This window comes from Cryptomeria japonica, unplaced genomic scaffold, assembly GCF_030272615.1.
Source record: "Cryptomeria japonica unplaced genomic scaffold, Sugi_1.0 HiC_scaffold_126, whole genome shotgun sequence".
NCBI lineage: Eukaryota > Viridiplantae > Streptophyta > Pinopsida > Cupressales > Cupressaceae > Cryptomeria > Cryptomeria japonica.
Window position 1 is genome coordinate 332,501 of NW_026728948.1, and position 15,000 is coordinate 347,500.

Consider the following 15,000-nt stretch of genomic DNA (forward strand, 5'->3'; position numbering starts at 1 on the left):
TTGCAACGAAGGAACGTGCCAAAGATCGAGAACAATGGCAGAAATGCTAGTAACGTGCACTTCGGGACCAACGCATCACCGGAAGACAACCGCCAAACATCGAAAGAGTCGCGATGCTCCGCAACCTACGTGCAAAGCGGTCGCACACCGGGTAAGGGAGTGAGAGCCCCAAACATAGCTGGGCGAGGCGCTCACTCCGCTCTTTAATATCTCGTTAATACCGCCAAGGAAATGGCACAAGCACACACACACAAGCATCCTCGGAAGAGGACAGTTCGAGTGACAGGTCAAATCCAAGAGTTCCGAAGACTACCTCCAGGAACAATCGGGAACAAGACCGATTACAAGTCGTCGAGTCTGTTACTGGGCGAACACGAGATGCGCACAGGAAATCGATCAGCCCTCACAATGGCCCAAGGCCAGAGATCGGACTGCTACGATTTACCCCAACAATCATCGTGCCACTCTTCGCAGAGAGGTGATAGACGCCAACGAGCCCGCGCATAGCAATCGAGGTGTAAAAAGGGCGTTGAAGGCAGGAAGCCTGGACGAAAGAGGCTACGAGGTCACCTCGAAGCGGTCTAAGAATCGGGCGCACTTGGGGCGACTACCAGTGCCAACCCCTTATCCCGCGGTGCGTCCGACACACAGAAATTTCCAAGGCGGCCAAGGAGCCTCCCCGCATAGCAATCGGGGTGTGAGGTTACGGATGCAGCATTGATAGCAATCGAGGTGTGAGGCGAAGGATGCAGAAGTGAGAGCCGAGGGATGTAGCAGAGATAGCAATCGGGGTGTGTGATGCAGAAGAGATAGCAATCGAGGTGTGCGGTGGGAAGGGCCCAGCAGCCAGAATGCATGAAGCGACGGATGAAGCAGTGATGACAACCGGGCTGTGAGGAGAGGAGGGATGCAGCCAAGAAAGCAATCAGGGCTCGAGGCAAGGGATGCATCAAGGATAGCAATCATGTTGTGAGGCGAGATTCCAAAGGCTAAACGTGAGAGGCTGCAGGGTCGACTCAGAGAGGTCTATGCATGTGAGAGGCTGAAAGCAAGGTCGACTCGGAGCGGTCTATGCATCGGGCGCGCTTGGGGCGACTACCAGTGCCAACCCCTTATCCCGCGACGCGTCCGACAAAGAGAACGTTCCAAGGCGGCAGAGGAGGTTACCAGCCGAAGGATGCAGTAGCAATAACAGGTATAGTTCCGCGGCGGCCGAGAAGACTCACCGCATAGGAATCGGGATGCGAGGCGAGGGATGCGGCGGGAAGGCCCCGACGGCTAAACGGAAGAGGCTGCAGGGCCGCCTCGGAATGGTCCAAGCATCGGATGCGATTGGGACGACTACCAGTGCCAACCCCTTATCCCGCGATGCGTCCGATACACAGATAGTTCCAAGGCGGCCGAGGAGCCTCACCGCATATCAATCGGGGTGCGAGGCGAGGGATGGGGCGGGAAGGCCCCAACGGCTAGACGGAAGAGGCTTCAGGGCCACCTCGGAATGGTCCAAGCATCGGACGCGCTTGGGGCGACTGCCAGTGCCAACCCCTTATCCCGCGATGCGTCCGATACACAGATGGTTCCAAGGCGGCCGAGGAGCCTCACCGCATAGCAATCGGGGGTGCGAGGCGAGGGATGGGGCGGGAAGGCCCCAACGGCTAGACGAAAGAGGCTTCAGGGCCGCCTAGGAATGGTCCAAGCATCGGACACGCTTGGGGCGACTACCAGTGACAGCCCCCTATCCCGCGATGCGTCCGATACGAAGATGGTTCCAAGGCGGCCGAGGAGCCTCACCGCATAGCAATCGGGGTGCGAGGTGGGGGATGCGGCGAGATGGCCCCAACGGCTAGACGGAAGAGGCCACAGGGCCGCGTCGGAATAGTCCAAGCATCGGACGCGCTTGGGGCGACTACCAGTGACAACCCCTTATCCCGCGATGCGTCCGATACGAAGATAGTTCCAAGGCGGCCGAGGAGCCTCACCGCATAGCAATCGGGGTGCGAGGTGGGGGATGCGGCGAGATGGCCCCAACGGCTAGACGGAAGAGGCTGCAGGGCCGCCTCGGAATAGTCCAAGCATCGGACGCGCTTGGGGCCACTACCAGTGACAACCCCTTATCCCGCAATGCGTCCGATACGAAGATAGTTCCAAGGCGGCCGAAGAGCCTCACCGCATAGCAATCGGGGTGCGAGGTGGGGGATGCGGCGAGATGGCCCCAACGGCTAGACGGAAGAGGCCACAGGGCCGCCTCGGAATAGTCCAAGCATCGGACGCGCTTGGGGCGACTACCAGTGACAACCCCTTATCCCGCGATGCGTCCGATACGAAGATAGTTCCCAGGCGGCCGAGGAGCCTCACCGCATAGCAATCGGGGTGCGAGGCGAGGGATGCGGCGAGATGGCCCCAAAGGCTAGACGGAAGAGGCTGCAGGGCTGCCTCGGAATAGTCCAAGCATCGGACGCGCTTGGGGCGACTACCACTGCCAACCCCTTATCCCGCGATGCGTTCGATACACAGATAGTTCCGAGGCGGCCGAGGAGGTGGGGGATGCAGCGAGATGGCCCCAACGGCTAGACGGAAGAGGCTGCAGGGCCGCCTCGGAATAGTCCAAGCATCGGACGCGCTTGGGGCGACTACCAGTGACAACCCCTTATCCCGCGATGCGTCCGATACACAGATAGTTCCGAGGCGGCCAAGGAGCCTCACCGCATAGCAATCGTGGTGCGAGGTGGGGGATGCGGCGAGATGGCCCCAACGGCTAGACGGAAGAGGCTGCAGGGCCGCCTCGGAATGGTCCAAGCATCGGATGCGCTTGGGGCGACTACCACTGCCAACCCCTTATCCCGCGATGCGTCCGATACACAGATAGTTCCAAGGCGGCCGAGGAGCCTCACAGCATAGCAATCAGGGTGCGAGGCGAGGGATGCGGCGAGAAAGCCCCAACGGCTAGAGGGAAGAGGCTTCAGGTCCGCCTCGGAATGGTCCAAGCATCGGACGCGCTTGGGGCGACTACCAGTGACAACCCCTTATCCCGCGACGCGTCCGATACACAGATAGTTCCAAGGCGGCCGAGGAGCCTCACCGCATAGCAATCGGGGTGCGAGGCGAGGGATGCGGCGAGAAGGACCCAACGGCTACACGGAAGAGGCTTCGGGGCCGCCTCGGAATGGTCCAAGCATCGGACGCGCTTGGGGCGACTACCAGTGACAACCCCTTATCCCGCGACGCGTCCGATACACAGATAGTTCCAAGGCGGCCGAGGAGCCTCACCGCATAGCAATCGGGGTGCGAGGCGAGGGATGCGGCGAGAAGGACCCAACGGCTACACGGAAGAGGCTTCGGGGCCGCCTCGGAATGGTCCAAGCATCGGACGCGCTTGGGGCGACTACCAGTGACAACCCCTTATCCCGCGACGCGTCCGATACACAGATAGTTCCAAGGCGGCCGAGGAGCCTCACCGCATAGCAATCGGGGTGCGAGGCGAGGGATGCGGCGAGAAGGACCCAACGGCTAGACGGAAGAGGCTTCGGGTCCGCCTCGGAATGGTCCAAGCATCGGACGCGCTTGGGGCGACTACCAGTGACAACCCCTTATCCCGCGACGCGTCCGATACACAGATAGTTCCAAGGCGGCCGAGGAGCCTCACCGCATAGCAATCGGGGTGCGAGGCGAGGGATGCGGCGAGAAGGACCCAACGGCTAGACGGAAGAGGCTTCGGGTCCGCCTCGGAATGGTCCAAGCATCGGACGCGCTTGGGGCGACTACCAGTGACAACCCCTTATCCCGCGACGCGTCCGATACACAGATAGTTCCAAGGCGGCCGAGGAGCCTCACCGCATAGCAATCGGGGTGCGAGGCGAGGGATGCGGCGAGAAGGACCCAACGGCTAGACGGAAGAGGCTTCGGGTCCGCCTCGGAATGGTCCAAGCATCGGACGCGCTTGGGGCGACTACCAGTGACAACCCCTTATCCCGCGACGCGTCCGATACACAGATAGTTCCGAGGCGGCCGAGGAGCCTCACCGCATAGCAATCGGGGTGCGAGGCGAAGGATGCGGCGAGAAGGACCCAACGGCTAGACGGAAGAGGCTTCGGGTCCGCCTCGGAATGGTCTAAGCATCGGACGCGCTTGGGGCGACTACCAGTGACAACCCCTTATCCCGCGACGCGTCCGATACACAGATAGTTCCAAGGCGGCCGAGGAGCCTCACCGCATAGCAATCGGGGTGCGAGGCGAGGGATGCGGCGAGAAGGACCCAACGGCTAGACGGAAGAGGCTTCAGGGCCGCCTCGGAATGGTCCAAGCATCGAACGCGCTTGGGGCGACTACCAGTGACAACCCCTTATCCCGCGACGCGTCCGATACACAGATAGTTCCGAGGCGGCCGAGGAGCCTCACCGCATAGCAATCGGGGTGCGAGGCGAGGGATGCGGCGAGAAGGACCCAACGGCTAGACGGAAGAGGCTTCAGGGCCGCCTCGGAATGGTCCAAGCATCGGACGCGCTTGGGGCGACTACCAGTGACAACCCCTTATCCCGCGACGCGTCCGATACACAGATAGTTCCGAGGCGGCCGAGGAGCCTCACCGCATAGCAATCGGGGTGCGAGGCGAGGGATGCGGCGAGAAGGACCCAACGGCTAGACGGAAGAGGCTTCAGGGCCGCCTCGGAATGGTCCAAGCATCGGACGCGCTTGGGGCGACTACCAATGACAACCCCTTATCCCGCGACGCGTCCGATACACAGATAGTTCCGAGGCGGCCGAGGAGCCTCACCGCATAGCAATCGGGGTGCGAGGCGAGGGATGCGGCGAGAAGGACCCAACGGCTAGACGGAAGAGGCTTCAGGGCCGCCTCGGAATGGTCCAAGCATCGGACGCGCTTGGGGCGACTACCAGTGACAACCCCTTATCCCGCGACGCGTCCGATACACAGATAGTTCCGAGGCGGCCGAGGAGCCTCACCGCATAGCAATCGGGGTGCGAGGCGAGGGATGCGGCGAGAAGGACCCAACGGCTAGACGGAAGAGGCTTCAGGGCCACCTCGGAATGGTCCAAGCATCGGACGCGCTTGGGGCGACTACCGTTGCCAACCCCTTATCCCGCGATGCGTCTGATACACAGATAGTTCCGAGGCGGCCGAGGAGCCTCACCGCATAGCAATCGGGTTGCGAGGCAGATTATTGGGAAGGGAACCCCCTGGGATGCGGCTCAAGCAGTGCCCAAAGGGACTGGAATGCGGAATCACATCGAGAGACCCAAATGCTATACGAGGGCTCAAATCGAATTATCGATTTGGCCACGACATGGACGCATCGGAACGACTACCTTTGCCGAACCACTCGCAATTGCATCCATACCGAAACCAATAGACATTTCCGTTAGAGCCCTCGCATAGCATTCGGGAATCTCGCATGCCCCTCTAAATCGACCAATGCTGGCGCTCAATGAAAATCCGAGCGCTACCACCGTTCGAGCGCCAGCATTGGTCGAGTTAGAGGGGCACGGGGGAGAATGCTCCAGTCAACACCTCCCCTATATAAGTTATTTGTCCGATTCTCGCACAACCGTAGTCTGCCTCGTCGAATCAAACAACGGTCCCAGATTCCGACTTCCGTTCCGTAGAGACCCAAAAGCTAGATGGAGGCTCGCAAGAAAGAGAGTCGGCGCATAGCAATCGGGTTTCTCGAACGTTTAGGGACCGAGCTCACTTGCGGATAGGGCAAAATCCGCCAAGCAACCCAAAAGCTAGACGGGGGCTCGAATCGAATCGCCTAGGCGGCCACAACAACGACGTGTTGGATCGACTACCAGTGCCAAACCATTCAGCAAGACTAGTCTGTGTCGAGGCCGGATAGAGATTCTCAGAGAGCGCCCGCATAGCATTTAGGAGACCTGCCGCGTCCCTCACACTCGACAAATGGTGGTGCACGTTTATAAATCCGAGCGATCCCAACCCTTTCAAGCACCAACATCGGTCGAGATAGAGGGGCACGGAGGGGGCTGCGTGAGACAACACAGTCCCCTATATAAGTTATTTGTCCGATTCTCACACATCCGAAGAATGGTCATCAAATCGGACAACAGCCCAAACTTCCGACTTCCGTCCCAGAAAGCCCAAGAGCTATCTAAAACGTTCATGGCCGGAACTCGATCGCGGCTATACCAGTCCGCCAAGCAACCCAAAAGCTAGACTGGAGCTCTAGTCGAATCACCTCTGTGGCCATTGCAAGGACGTGTTGGAGCGACTACCATTGCCGAACCATTCCGCAGGTCGAGTCCATACCAAGGCCGCATAGAGATTCACGATGAGCTCCTGCATAGCAATCAGGAGACTTGCCGTGTCCATCACAATCGATAAATCCTGGTGCAAGATTTTTGCATCCGAGCGCTCCAACCAGTCGAGCACCAGCATCAATCGACATAAACGGGCACGGGGGGAGGATGCTCGAGAACACTACCTCCCCTATATAAGTTATTTGTCCGATTCTCAAGCAGCCGAAGTCTGGTCATCGAATCGGGTCAAAGACCACAACTTCCGACTTTACCCACAATGCAAGTCATCGAATCGAACATCGGCCCCCGAGTCGGACTCCATGCGTATGTCAGGTCATCGGACCCAAATTCCGCCTTCCTGCGCATGGCGGGCCATCAATATCAACTCGGTCATCGGACCCAAACTCCGCCTTTTTGCGTATGGCACGCCTTCAAATCGGTCATCGGACCCAAATTCCGCCTTCCTGTGCATGGCGGGCCATCAACATCAACTCGGTCATCGGACCCAAATTCCGCCTTTCTGCGCATGGCACGCCATCAACTCGGTCATCGGACCCAAATTCCGCCTTCCTGCGCATGGCAGGTCATCGGACACAAATTCAGACCTCGCCAATATGCCTACGTATCGAATCGGTCATCGGACCCAACTTCCGACTTCATCCATACTGTAGGGTCTTTGAGGTTGGCGCGGTGCGCTCAACCCAGGGAGTCGACCCATCGAAGCATACACCTCCCCTATATAAGCTATTTGTCCGATTCCCACACCTGTGTAGTTTGCACCTCTGACCAGGACATCGACCCCAACTTCCGAACTCGACTGCAACGACGGCACCAGCGCCTTGGTGCGCACCTTGCGACGCACAGTCCCAACATTCGCCTTCCTGCACATGGCAGGTCATCGGACCCAAATTCCGACCTCGCGAGTATGCCTACATATCGAATCGGTCATCGGACCCAACTTCCGACTTCATCCATACCGTAGGGTCTTTGAGGTTGGCGCGGTGCGCTCAACCCGGGGAGTCGACCCAACGAAGCATACACCTCCCCTATATAAGCTATTTGTCCGATTCCCACACCTGTGTAGTTTGCACCTCCGATCAAGACATCGACCCCAACTTCCGAACTCGCCTCCAACGACCGAACCAGCGCCTTGGTGCGCACCTTGCAACGCACAGTGCCAACATTCGCCTTCCTGCACGTGGCAGGTCATCGGACCCAAATTCCGACCTCGCGAGTATGCCTACATATCGAATCGGTCATCGGACCCAACTTCCGACTTCATCCATACCGTAGGGTCTTTGAGGTTGGCGCGGTGCGCTCAACCCGGGGAGTCGACCCAACGAAGCATACACCTCCCCTATATAAGCTATTTGTCCGATTCCCACACCTGTGTAGCTTGCACCTCCGATCAGGACATCGACCCCAACTTCCGAACTCGACTAAAAAGACCGCACCAGCGCCTTGGTGTGCACCTTGCAACGCACAGTGTCAACATTCGCCTTCCTGCACATGGCAGGTCATCGGACCCAAATTCCGACCTCATGAGCATACCTACTAATCGAATTGGTCATCGGACCCAACTTCCGACTTCATCCATACCGTAGGGTCTTTGAGGTTGGCGCGGTGCGCTCAACCTGGGGAGTCGACCCATCGAAGCATACACCTCCCCTATATAAGCTATTTGTCCGATTCCGACACCTGTGTAGTTTGCACCTCCGCTCAGGACATCGACCCCAACTTCCGAACTCGCCTGCAACGACCGAACCAGCGCCTTGGTGCGCACCAAAAGTGCGCACTTTTGGAGGGCACTTTTGTGCGCTCCAAAGGTGCGCACTTTTGGAGGGCACTTTTCTGCGCTCCAAAGGTGCGCACTTTTGGAGGGCACTTTTTGGAGGGCACTTTTCTGCGCTCCAAAGGTGCGCACTTTTGGAGGGCACTTTTTGGAGGGCACTTTTCTGCGCTCCAAAGGTGCGCACTTTTGGAGGGCACTTTTTGGAGGGCACTTTTCTGCGCTCCAAAGGTGCGCACTTTTGGAGGGCACTTTTTGGAGGGCACTTTTCTGCGCTCCAAAGGTGCGCACTTTTGGAGGGCACTTTTCTGCGCTCCAAAGGTGCGCACTTTTGGAGGGCACTTTTTGGAGGGCACTTTTCTGCGCTCCAAAGGTGCGCACTTTTGGAGGGCACTTTTCTGCGCTCCAAAGGTGCGCACTTTTGGAGGGCACTTTTTGGAGGGCACTTTTCTGCGCTCCAAAGGTGCGCACTTTTGGAGGGCACTTTTGTGCACTCCAAAGGTGCGCACTTTTGGAGGGCACTTTTCCTGTGCTCCAAAGGTGCACACCTAGGTGAGCACCTTCGACCACACCTTGTAGCACACCAAACTCTGACTTTCGACTTCATCCGCAATGCAGGGTCTTTGAGGTTGGCGCAATGCGCACAACCAGGGGAGTCGACCCATCAAACCCAACACCTCCCCTATATAAGCTATTTGTCTGATTCTCATACATGCGTAGCCTGCAGGAGCAATTAGGACATCGACCCCAACTTTCGGCTTCTAAACGAAAACAAGGTCTTTGAGGTTGGTGTAATGCGAACAACTAGGGGAGTCAACCCATCAAACCCAACACCTCCCCTATATAAGCTATTTGTCTGATTCTCATACATGTGTAGTCTACAGGAGCAATTAGGACATCGACCCCAACTTTTGACTTCTTAACGAAAACAAGGTCTTTGAGGTTGACGTAATGCGCACAACCAGGGGAGTCGACCCATCAAACCCAACACCTCCCCTATATAAGCTATTTGTCCGATTCTCATACATGTGTAGCCTGCAGGAGCCATTAGGACATTGACCCCAACTTTTGACTTCTTAACGAAAACAAGGTCTTTGAGGTTGGCGTAATGCGCACAACCAAGGGAGTTGACCCATCAAACCCAACACCTCCCCTATATAAGCTATTTGTCTGATTCTCATACATGTGTAGCCTGCAACAACGATTAGGACATCCACCCCAACTTCTGAATTCGTCTGCGTTGACCGCACCAAAGGTGCACGCCTTGGTGCTCACCAAAATCCGACTTCCGACTTCTTCTGCTATGCGGGGTCTTTGAGGTTGGCGCAGTGCGCACAACCAGGGGAGTCAACCCACCGAATGCAACACCTCCCCTATATAAGCTATTTGTCTGATTCTCATACATGCGTAGACTGCAGCAATGATTAGGACATCCACCCCAACTTTTGACTTCTTAAACAAGACAGGGTCTTTGAAGTTGGTGCAGTGCACACAACCAGGGGAGTCGACCCATCAAACGCAACACCTCCCCTATATAAAGCTATTTGTCCGATTCTCATACGTGTAGTCTGCAGCAGCGATTAGGACATCGACCCCAACTTCCGAATTCGTTTGCATTGACCGCACCAAAGGTGCACGCCTTGGTGTGCACCCTGGAGTGCACTTTGGTGCTCACCTCGGTGCACACTTTGGTGTGCACCTCGGTGTGCACCAAAGGTGCGCACCTTGGAGCGCACCAAAGGTGTACACTTTGGAGCGCACCACATAGGGTCTTTGAGAGGTTGGCGCAGTGCGCACACCAAGGTGGGTGTTGAGGTGCGTGCCGAGGTGGGTGGGTGCTAGGGTGCGCTCCATGGTGGGTGCCAGGGTGGGTGCGTGCTAGGGTGGATTCCAAAGAGGGTCATAGGGTGGGTGCCAAGGTGGGTTGGTGATATAGTGGGTTCAAAGGTGGGTACTAGGGTGGGTTCCAAGGTGGGTCACAAGTTGGGTGCCAGGATGCGTGGGTGTTAGGTTGGGTGCCAAGGTGGGCTCCTGCGTGGGTGGGTGCTAGGGTGGGTTTCAAGGTGGACGCGAGGGCGGGTGCCAAGGTGGGTAACAAGTTGGGTGTTAGGATGGGTGAGTGCTAGAGTGGGTGCCAAGGTGGGTGGGTGCTAAGGTGGATGCCAAGGTGGTTCACAGGGTGGGTGGGTTCTAGGGTGAGTTCCAAGGTGGGTCACAGGTTCAGTGCTAGGGTGGGTGTCAAGGCGGGTGTCGAGGTGCCTGGGTGCTAGGGTGTGGATGCCAATGTGGGTCATAGGGTGGGTACTAGGGTGGGCTGCAATGTGGGTGCCAAGGTGGGTAACATGCTCGGTGGGTTCTAAATTGGGTGCCAGGGTGGGTGTGCACCCACCTTGCCCGAGGTGGGTGCCAAGGTGCCAGTGTGGGTGGGTGCTAAGGTGGATGCCAAGGTGGGTGAGAAGGTGGGTGATAGGTTGAGTGGTAGGATGGGTGGGTGCCAAGATGGGTCACAGGGTGGGTGCAAGGGTGGGTAGGTGCTAGGGTTGGTGTCAGGGTGGGTGGGTGCTAGGTTGGGTTCCAAGGTGGGTGCGAGGGTGAGTGTCAAGGTGGGTCACAGGTTAGGTGCTAGGATGGGTGAGTGCTAGGGTGCAAAGGTGCCAGGGTGGGTGCTAGGATGGGTCGATGCTAGGGTGAGTGGCAAGGTGGGTCCACAAGTGTCAAGGTGGGTGCCGAGGTGGGTGCCAAGTCGGCGACTGCTATGGTGGATGCCAAGGTGGGTCACGGGGTGGGTGCCAAGTTGCTAGGTTGGGTTCCAAGGTGGGTGCCAACGTGGGTGCTAGGGTGCGTGGGTTAAAGGGTGTGTCACAACGTGGGTGCCAGGATGGGTGCGCACCCACACTGGCCAAGACGGGTGCGGGTGCAAGGTTGGGTTCCAAGCCCGGTCACAGGCTGGGTGCTAGGATGGGTGGGTGCCAAGGTGGGCACCAGGGTGGGTGCACCCACCCTGGCCAAGGTGGGTCACGGGGTGGGTCCTAGGGTGGGTAACGGGGTGGGTACTAAGGTGCGTGCCAAGGTGGGTCATAGGGTGGGTGCCAAGGTGGGCACCAGGGTGGGTGTGCACCAACCCTAGCCAGGGTAGGTCACGGGGTGGTTGTCGGGGTGGGCGTCAAGGAGCCAAGGTGGGTGGCAAGTAGCCAAGTTGCGTGCCAAGGTGGGTGTCGGGGTGGGTGCCAAGGATCCAAGGTGGGTGCCAAGGAACCAAGGTGGGTGTCTGGGTGGGTGCCGAGGTGGGAGCCAGGGTGGGTCCCAAGGTGAGTGCAAAGGTGGGTGCCAGGGTCAAGGTGAGTGCCAATGTGGGTTCCAAGGTGCCAGGGTCAGGGTGAGTGCCAATGTGGGTTCAAAGGTGCTAAGTTGGGTGCGAGGTTGGGTGCGAGGGTGGGTGGGTGCCAAGGTGTGCTAGGTGGAAGCCCGGGTGGGTCGGCATCCCATGGGTGTCGAGTTGGGTGCCTGATGGGTGCTTCTTGTCAAGTTTTAGTCGTCGGGACTCATTTCGAGCCTTAGAGGTCGTTTCTTGTCCGGTTGCCCTGTCTTCGACCTGGGAACCCAATTTTGGTCCTCGGGTCCCATTTTTTTTTGTCTCGCATCCCACTTTTGGCCTGTGGCCTTTTCGGGGTCGATTCTCGTTTTGGGCATCAGAGCATGTTTCTTCTCCTAAAACCCAATATTTGTTTATTAAGTCTCGGAACACATTTTTGTTCTCGTGGACCCATCATGGGTCTTGGAACGCATTTGTGGTCCTTGGGTCCCATTTTGCATCCCGAAACTTGTGTTTTGGTGCTTGATCCCTATTTTGGGTGCCCACCTTGCACCAAGTGCGCACCCGGGGCAAACCGAGCGCCTTGGTGCACCGGGGCAAGATCGAGCGTGCACCCGAGGCGCCCCGAACATGCACCAAGGTGCACTCGGCCCACATGTGAGCGCAGGTCATTGCGCCCGAGGTGGTGTGTGGGCACCGCGTTGCAGACGGGACACTGCACGCACACGACGCCCCCTCCAGGTGCACGCACGTAGGCCGGGCCGGGTGCACACCCGACGCCCTAGCAAGGTGCGCGCACCCGGGCAGGGCTCACACTTGGCGAACGGGGCGCACTTCGCGAGGGAGGGTGTGCACCTCGACGGGGGTGGGTGGCCGGGGTGGATTCGCACGTGGGTCGCGGTTTGCTAAGTACACACTGCGACAAGCTCATAACGGGTGCGATCATACCAGCGTTAGTGCACCGGATCCCATCAGAACTCCGCAGTTAAGCGCGCTTGGGCCGGAGTAGTACTGGGATGGGTGACCTCCCGGGAAGTCCCGGTGTTGCACCCTTTTTTAGTTTTTCGCCGGGCGTCGCAATGCTATTTGAATAAACCTTTTGCCCGTTTGCGTTCTCGTCGGGGCCGGGCCGGGCCGGGGTGCGCTGCCCGCACTACCGCGCGCGCGGGGGCGACACCGAGCGCGCACCCGAGGCGCCCCGAGCACACAGGCCACGGTGCAACCCGGGCGTTGTGCGCGCACCCCGGTGCGCCCGAGGTGCTGCGCGCGCACCCAGGTGAAATCGGTGTGCACCTCGGCCAGTGCGCGCTCGGTCGAGTCGCGCACGTTGGCCAAGGTGCACGGTGATGTTTCTTACTCTAAGGTTCCGCACCAGACGCCCGGGACAGGTGAGCGAAGCTGGGCGGGGCCGGGTGCGCGGCCGGGGCAGGTGCACGCAGCTGGAGAGAGCTTTGGAGCACACTTCGGAGCGCACCAATGATGCGCTCCATTCAAAAGTTTCCTGAAAAGGCAAAAAAAGTTGAGATTATAGAATTTCCCACTTGAGAGATTGTAAAAAAAAAAAATTTAAAATGAAGGAAACGCGGGTGCCAAGGTGTGCGCAGCCCAGCCAAGGTGTGCGCACCAAGGCGCCCACCCTGGCGAAGGTGCACGCAAGGTGCGCACCCGAGGCAAACCGGACAATTAACCCAACTTTCGACTTCGCGCGCACCTTGGAGCGCACTTCGGAGCGCTCCTTGGTGCGCACCAATCTTGGGCACCTCGGAGTGCACCATGGCGCCCACCAAGGTGCGCACCCGGGGCAAACCGAGCTCCGACTTCGTGCGCACCTTGGAGCGCACGAAAGGTGCGCACCATGGCGCCCACCAAGGTGCGCAGCCCAGCCAAGGCGTGCGCATCAAGGTGCGCACCCTGGCGAAGGTGCGCACCCGGGGCAAACCGAGCTCCGACTTCGTGCGCACCTTGGAGCGCACAAAAGGTGCGCAACCCAGCCAAGGTGTGCGCACCCCGGTCAAACCGAGCTCCGAATCGTGCGCACCAGAGGTGCACGCCATCGTGCGCACCTTGGAGCACACTTCGGAGCCCTCCTTGGTGCGCGCCGATGTTGCGCACCTCGGAGCGCACCCGGGGAAAACAATGCAATTAACCCGACTTTCGACTTCGTGGGCACCTCGGAGCGCTCTCGGGTTCGCACCTCGGAGCACACCGAGGTGCGCACCTTTGATGCGCTGCCTTCACCAATTTCCAGAAAAGGCAAGAAAACATTGAGAAGGTGTGCGCACCGAGGTGCCCACCCTGGCGAAGGTGCACGCGAGGTGCGCACCCGGGGCAAACCGGGCTCCGACTTCGTGCACGCCGCACCTTGGAGCACACTTCGGAGCGCTCCTTGGTGCGCACCAGGGCGCGCAACCCAGCCGAGGTGCCCACCCCGGCGAAGGTGCACGCGAGGTGCGCACCCGGGGCAAACCGGGCTCCGACTTCGTGCACGCCATGGTGCCCACCGCGGCGAAGGTGCACGCGAGGTGCGCACCCGGGGCAAACCGGGCTCCGACTTCGTGCACGCCGCACCTTGGAGCACACTTCGGAGCGCTCCTTGGTGCGCACCATGGTGCCCACCAGGGCGCGCAACCCCGCCGAAGGTGCACGCGAGGTGCGCACCCGGGGCAAACCGGGCTCCGACTTCGTGCACGCCGCACCTTGGAGCACACTTCGGAGCGCTCCTTGGTGCGCACCATGGTGCCCACCAGGGCGCGCAACCCCGCCGAAGGTGCACGCGAGGTGCGCACCCGGGGCAAACCGGGCTCCGACTTCGTGCACGCCATGGTGCGCACCGCGGCGAAGGTGCGCACCCGGGGCAAACCGGGCTCCGACTTCGTGCACGCCGCACCTTGGAGCACACTTCGGAGCGCTCCTTGGTGCGCACCAGGGCGCGCAACCCAGCCGAGGTGCCCACCCCGGCGAAGGTGCACGCGAGGTGCGTACCCGGGGCAAACCGGGCTCCGACTTCGTGCACGCCGCACCTTGGAGCACACTTCGGAGCGCTCCTTGGTGCGCACCATGGTGCCCACCAGGCCGCGCAACCCAGCCAAGGTGTGCGCACCAAGGTGCACGCGAGGTGCGCACCCGGGGCAAACCGGGGTCCGACTTCGTGCACGCCGCACCTTGGAGCACACATCGGGGCGCTCCCGGGTTCGCACCGGCGTTGCGCACCGTGGTGGGCACCTCGGAGCACACCAAGGTGGGCAGCGAGGTGCGCACCTTTGATGCGATGCCTTCACTAATTTCCATAAAAGGCAAAAAAAAAACGAGATTTTAAAATTTCCGTTTTGAAAGATAGTGAGAAAAAGGGAATGCTGGTGCCATCTTGAGCCCGCCCTGGTGCGCAGCCCAGCCAAGGTGTGCGCACCAAGGTGCCCACCCTGGCGAAGGTGCGCGCCCGGGCAATTAACCCAACTTCCAACTTCGCGCGCGCCAGGGTGGGAGCGCACCCAACAACCGGGCCTGGGAAGAGCCAATGCGAGAAACCCCACCAAACGCTCTGACAAAAAAAGAGGGGGCGCTCCAGTAACCCCGCTTCGGAGCGCACCCTGGGCAAACCCAGCCAAGGTGCCCACCCCGGCCAAGGTGC

The 15,000-nt window shown here is 59.5% G+C and overlaps 1 non-coding gene across 1 annotated transcript; it reads left to right on the forward strand.

The window, feature by feature from the left end:
- The first annotated feature begins 12,306 nt into the window (after positions 1–12,306).
- LOC131865882 (5S ribosomal RNA) lies at positions 12,307–12,425 on the forward strand. Its single transcript, XR_009364519.1, has one exon. It is a non-coding gene; the product is annotated as a 5S ribosomal RNA (ribosomal RNA).
- Positions 12,426–15,000: the final 2,575 nt, after the last annotated feature.